At 50.6% G+C, this 6587-nt stretch overlaps 1 long non-coding RNA gene across 1 annotated transcript; it reads right to left on the minus strand.

The window, feature by feature from the left end:
• Positions 1–457: 457 nt before the first annotated feature.
• Positions 458–6587, minus strand: LOC134432900 (uncharacterized). The gene is made up of 3 exons (XR_010031429.1): positions 5896–6587; positions 5560–5716; positions 458–2614 (listed from the first exon to the last, which is right to left on the minus strand). It is a non-coding gene; the product is annotated as an uncharacterized LOC134432900 (long non-coding RNA).

The following is a 6587-nucleotide window of genomic DNA, read 5'->3' on the forward strand; positions in this document are numbered from 1 at the left end:
TCACTTGACTTCATCAAGCATCAGATGTCAGCAACCATGCTCGCCAGGTGGGGACTCGAATGTGCTGGTTGAATATATGTCCATCTCACAAGGAGAGGGGGAGTAGTGACGCTAGCCCAGGGACCCCCTGATAAAGCCCAACCAATACAATCGGTGGTCCTGGGAAAACCATCGCGCGCCTTCTCCCCAGGAGTTGAATGCCTTGGCAACCACATCATGAAAGGCAGGAAGCTTGCTCTGAGACACCTGGCCGCTGAAACCACCAGAGTGTACCTACCCTTCCGCAAACTGCCTCCTGCACGGTCGCCAATGATATCAGAAGACTTGGCCATGGCCCTCGCTGGATTTGGGGGAGAGATTCGGTACGCGGCAAAACCCCTGTGGACGCAGATGCTGGCGGTCATCGACATCGACCTACCACCCAAGGTAATTGACTGGCCATGCGAGGGACCCACAGTTTTCACCGACACATCTTCATTAACTTCCACTGCAGCGGTAGTGGGGCAGACAGGAGAGTGGTGGCTTTGCATTAAAACAACAGATCTTGCACTGTCAGTACAACAACTCGAGCCAGCCGCCGTGGCACTGGCATGTGGACTGTTCCCGGACAAACACCTCAATATTGTAAGAGACTCATTATTCGTGGCCCGACTCTGTCTAACCATGACCCGAGCTGGTGTGGCACTGTCCACAGTGGCAGCAATGCTGGAAGAAGCGCTTTACTCGTGAAAGGGCACCGTGTCCATCATCCATGTCAACAGCCACAGTCCGGTCAAAGGATTCTTTCAAGTTGGTAACAAAAAAGCAGATGCCGCTGCGAGAGGGCTGTGGACCCTGAGAGAAGCCCGCTGGCTGCATGAATCCCTGCATGTCGGAGCCAGAGCGCTCGCGAGAAAATGCGGGATCTCCGTGCCTGATGCAAGGCACGTCGTCGCCTCATGCCCCTACTGTCGGAGGTCACAACTATGGTCCAACGGTGTCAATCCTAGGGGCACCAAGGCCGCTGATATATGGCAGACAGATTTTACATTATGCCAGCTGCTGAGACCCCAAGCGGGATTCGTGGTAACAGTAGACACTTATTGTGGGATAATCATGGCCACGCAACACCAAAGAGCTGATTCCAGAGCAACGGTCCATCACTGGTTAACAGCCATGGCATGGCTAGGCATCCCGAGGCAAATTAAAACAGATAATGGTCCGAGTTTCACCTCAAAATCAATACAAGCATTTGCGTCAAAATGGGATATAACGTTAGACCATGGTATCCCCTATAAAAGCACTGGATAGGCCATAGTCGAACGGGCCATCCAAACCCTAAAATATAAACTGGAGGTGCTCGCAAAGGCAGAAGGTGCCACCAATTCCATCCCACCAAGAGATCAAGCACGTATTCTAGCAACCACCCTACTAGCTTTAACTCAGTTCCCAAGGGGAGAGGAAATCAAAAGTCCTGCCCAGAGGCACTCGGCCATCCGGGCGTTAGAGGCAGGCCCACAAGTAATAATCAAAAATGAGTTAGGAAAGTGGGAAGCAGGTTGGAGGCTGATATTCACGGGGCAAGGGTATGCAGCCGTAAAGAAAGATAGCGAAATTAAATGGTGCCCGCTCAAATCAATAAAACCAGACCTTCAGGGCAAGAACTAATGAAATCTGAAAAGCTTCTTTTGCAGGACTGGACCCTCAGACACACCCATGGCCCGCATACCCCACTCCCAGAAGGCAGTGCCGAGTCATCAGGCAGCCTGATGGCCGACTACATCGGGGTTGTGAAAAAACCCAGTGAGAGGCCGGCGCAAAGAAGAACTGGGGGAAAGACAAAAAGAGCTCAGCACTTGCTCTAAGTGGTATCCGTCAGGTGGAGTTGGAACTCTGGCCAAGTTCTGACTCTACTTGGATGGAATACCAGTCAACCCAGAACTTTTCCTGCACCAAGGGGTCTAAAAGGGTGTTTTGGGGAGAAAATGGGTCCGGACATGCACTCTCCAAAACACCCTGGTTTTAAAGTCAAACAGATTGCAGATTCTGGGAGGACAATTTGGTGCTGTGATGTCAACAGATAAGCTGAGAAAGTCCTGCAAGAATGCCCGAAGTCATGGTTCACTCAGCCCCACGGCTGATCGCCCTGTATTTTAAATAAGTCCGTGTTGTTTTTTCATAGAAAACCAGTTAGAGATAGTTAGTTTTTTGTATGCATTACATTGTTTAACTTTTCATTTGTTAAATATCCACAGCCATAAGTTTGTTACAAGTTTGCTACAGTTGTTTGTTTTGTTACAGTTACAAGTTTGTTACTGTCCCACTAGGCAGTTTTAACCTTAGCATTTTCTACGTTTTTAATAGGTCATGAAGAGGCGGGGGAAATTTGGGGTCAAGATATCACATTATCTAGGACATCTCGTGATATTACGCCTAACCCCTCTCCCTTCACCGTTGCCCTGCTGTTACCCCCTGTTATAAATTACCCCTGTTGGCAGTTAATAAACACCTTTTCACCGTCCACCACATTGGTGTCAGCATTTGTCTTGGTCTGTGTGGCAGGGGTGCTGCCACAGAGCCCTGCTCGACCTGGGACACCACACCCATAGCCCCGGTAGAGGCGGCAGCACTCCTCCTGCATAAAAGAATGAAAAACAATAAGGTAGTTACATAAAGTGGGTGAGAAATGTTTCTTACAAGAATGTAAACATCAAAAGGCTTAAGAAAATATACAAAACCAGTGCCACAGAGCATTGTTTTTTCCTTATCTCCTGTTAATGGGCCCATCAATGCCTTGCCCCATGACTCAGAGATAACTCCCTCGGGAGCCATTTCTGTTGGATGGGCAATCAAGGACCAATCATGACTCAGAACCATATCAGCCCATTGGGAGACGCTCCACCCAGGGGGGAGGAACTTAGCATCCACACCTGGATATCATCTGGGCTTTGGGACAGAACAGGCAGCCCTTACCCACTGGTTTCCAGAGGGCAAACGCTACCAGATCTTTTCTATGGGATCACCACTTCAACAAGACCATTTCATCTGGAGTGCCATCACCACCCTAACTAGTAGGGTGTCAGGTTGTATTCTGACTCTCTCAGTGGTTTTATTTTGAACTATTGCATGTCTTTTGGGGTTTTTTTCCCTTTTCCTAATAAATTGTATTTCTGACTTGGAGTCTCCGGTTTTGCTTTCAAACTAGAACATTTTTTTGGTGCCCAACGTAGGGCACCAACGTTTCTGCTCAAGGACCTGGTTACTGTGGGTGGGTAATGCAGAAGGACAGGGAAAGCCATTGTGCACCACAAGGAGACCTAATTTTAAGTGAGATCTGTGTGTAAGGTTTCATTCTGTATTTTATATATGTCTATATCTATATATCTATACATCTATATATCTTTTATATACATTATTATGTACATTATATATTTATGTAATTTTTTCTTTTGTATTTCATGTATTTTGAGGTTTTTTCCTTTTCCTAATAAACGGTATTTCTGACTTGGAGTCTCTCACTGGTTTTACTTTCAAACCAGAACAATTGGGCACTGGTGATGATTTCTTGGCTTGATTGACCAATTGGATCCACTTGTGTGTTGGGACTGTCTGGCAAGGGCCATGGGTTTTACTTAGTAGTAAAGGATGGTATAACAAGGCGATTGATCAGCCTGCTGCAATCATGGAGTCAATGCTCATTATTCCCCGGTGGGACTGCTGCTATGAGAGGGACTGATGATTTTTCTTTCAGCACTGGACAGTCCTGTTTCCAGTGCCCCCATTTCTTACAGGATGCACTCTGAGCCTTCTCCGGAGGGGAAGCTTTCTTGGGTCACTTTTCCCAAGATGCCTTCTTGTTAGGTTGGGATTAACTCTTTCAGTTGGGCCCCTGTCTCAAAACACCTTCCAGGCAACCTCCAGCAGTTTATCCATGTCTTGAACTCCCTTTATCTTTTCTTGTTATATAATTTCAAGCCTCACACACACAAAAAAAAACCAGATGTGCTTTACCCTCAGCTGACTCAGGATCTAGATCAGTATATTTGATGGTAGTTTTATTCACCTGTTTAAAAAATCAGTGTGTGATTCATCATCATTTTGCCTCACTTGGTAAGGCTTTGAGCAATTTATAGCTTTAGAGACCCCATGTTTTAACCCACATTCCACGAGGCTTTGATATAATTTTAATTTTGCCATCTGCTCAGGTGTATTTCCATCCCACCCAGGGTTTTCAAAGGGAAATATCTCAGTGAGAGCACCTTGAAGCAGCTCCCTGGCTGTGCTCCCCTCAAGGAACGTTGGGATGGATTTATTGACCACTCATCTCTCAATGGGGTCAGTGATGTGTCTGACTCAGAGTTTGATCAGCCCAGTCTGATTTATATAGAGGATATTAATTAATTAATTAATTTATAGTGGTATGCTGCACACATGAACTGATAGATTATATTGCACCAACCAGCAGCTACAAGGAATCACCAATAATCAATATCACTGTCACACACCATATCAAATTGCTGGTTATCAATAGTATTGTGCAAAAGACAATTATTAAATCGTCATTTAAGACCCGGCTGAGCTGTAGGCAACGTGGAAAGCTGGAAGCTCTTGAGGAGACTCATTCAGGCATGTCCCCCTCCCTGAGTGTCTCTGAGTGTCCCTGAGTGTTCCCTGATTCTTCCTGTGTGCCCCCAGTGTGTCCCTGAGTGTCCGCAGACTGTCCCAGCATGCTGTTGAGATCCCCAGTAGCATCACCGCAGGAATTCCCATCAGGATTTGGGACAGTATCATTGAAAATTCACAGAAAATTCCCCAAATCTGTCTCAAATACATCACGGGAAGGGCAGAGATGACAGCAGCGATGTCCCTGATGATGTCACTGCCCCTATGTGAAACTTTCTTGCAGCAGCCTTGGCATATCCTCGATGGCTTTTTGGCACTGCTCAGCCACCGTACAGCTGCCGGCGCTACTGGGGCCACCATGGTCACCACAGGGACTCAAGAGGATTTTGTCAATGACCCCAAGTGCCTCCAGCAGGTGATCCTTGGCAAGGCGGGTGCTGGCCTCCCACAGCTGCTCAAACTTGGCCACTTTGGCCATCAAGGCCTTAAGGACATCAGGGGACGCCTTGTTTGTCCCCTTCAGGATGGCCTCGATGTCCCTGAGCTGCCACTCCATGTTCCAGTTGAACAAGGTGGCTCTGTGACACACGGCCACCAAGCACTGCAGCGGCCCCAGGGCCAAATCTGCCCAATGTCCCCTCCTGGTGGCCACCACAGCCTCTCCCATGGCCTCAATGGTGGCTGCCACCACCTGGGCACTGTGTGTGGCCATTTCCAAGGTCACCTCCTCCTTGTCTAGGGACACCATCAGCTGCTGGGCTGTGACCACCTGCTCACAGAGCTTGGTGGCCTCCCTGGCCAGCTAATCCCAGTTGTCCATGAGCTTGGCCACCAACTCCTGCCAGGCACTGGCTGCGGCTCTCAGATTGGCCTGGGTGGTCTTGGGGGTGGCCCAGAGGGTGGCCAGGGCCTGGCCCAGGGAGGGGACACCACAGTGGCCCAGGGAGGTGACATCACCTTTGTTCAGGATCGCACAGAGGCTCTGGGTGAAGTTCTTCAGGTCTTCATACAGGGAGTCTGGGAACTTGCCCCAGTGTGGCCCCTTCACAGTGGCCACCACCTCGTCCAGGGCGGTCACCACGGCCACCAGCGCCTGCAGCTGTGGAGGGGACACCTGAGGAGGGGACAGGGGAGATATCAGGGACCTGGTGGCACTAGTGGCCTCCTGGGGTGGCCCCTGCCCCCGATGGGTCCCTTTTGCCCCTTTGTCAGCGTCATGTCCCCGCTGCCATCCCCGCCAGCCTCCATGTCCTCTCCATCCACCAATGCCCCCTCCCCACCCCCCTGTCGCACCTTTTGGAGCTCCACGCTCACTGGGGACAACTTGGAGATGCTCTGGCAACGCTCTAGGGGTCAAAGGTGCCTTGGGATGTCCTTGATGGCTCTATGGCACTGCTCAGCTGCCCCACAGATACTGGGGCTTGTGGGATCACCATTGATATAGAACTTGAAGATGTCATCAAGTGCCCTTAGCAGGTGATCCTTGGCCAGGCAGGCGTTGGCCTCCCAGAGCTGATCTGCCATGGCAACCTGGGCCACCAAGGCCTCAGGGACATCAGGGGATGTCTCATTTGTCCCCTCCAGGGAAGCCATTGTGACTTTGAGCTGCCACTGAAGCTCCCGGGGGAACGACGTGTCTTCGCCACACGCGGCCACCAAGTGCTCCAGCAGCCCCAGGGACGCCTCCACCCGCTGTCTCAACATGGTGGCCCTTGTTGCCTCTCTGGCAGCCACCATGGCCTCTCTCCTCACCTGGCCTTCATGCCCGGCCACCACCTCGGCCCCCTCCTACCTGCCCCGGGCCTGATCCAGCTCCACCATGTTTTCCTGAGCTGTCCCATCACGGGCAGCCTCGTCCTGCAGCTCCTTGGCCCGGGCGGTGGCTGTGGCCTCCTCAGAGGCTGCCTCAGTGGCCACCTCCCTGCAGCTGTTGTGGAGCTTGGTGGCTTTCCTGGCCAGCTTGGCCCACCTGTCCTTGAGCATAT

This window comes from Melospiza melodia (assembly GCF_035770615.1).
Source record: "Melospiza melodia melodia isolate bMelMel2 chromosome 7 unlocalized genomic scaffold, bMelMel2.pri SUPER_7_unloc_1, whole genome shotgun sequence".
NCBI lineage: Eukaryota > Metazoa > Chordata > Aves > Passeriformes > Passerellidae > Melospiza > Melospiza melodia.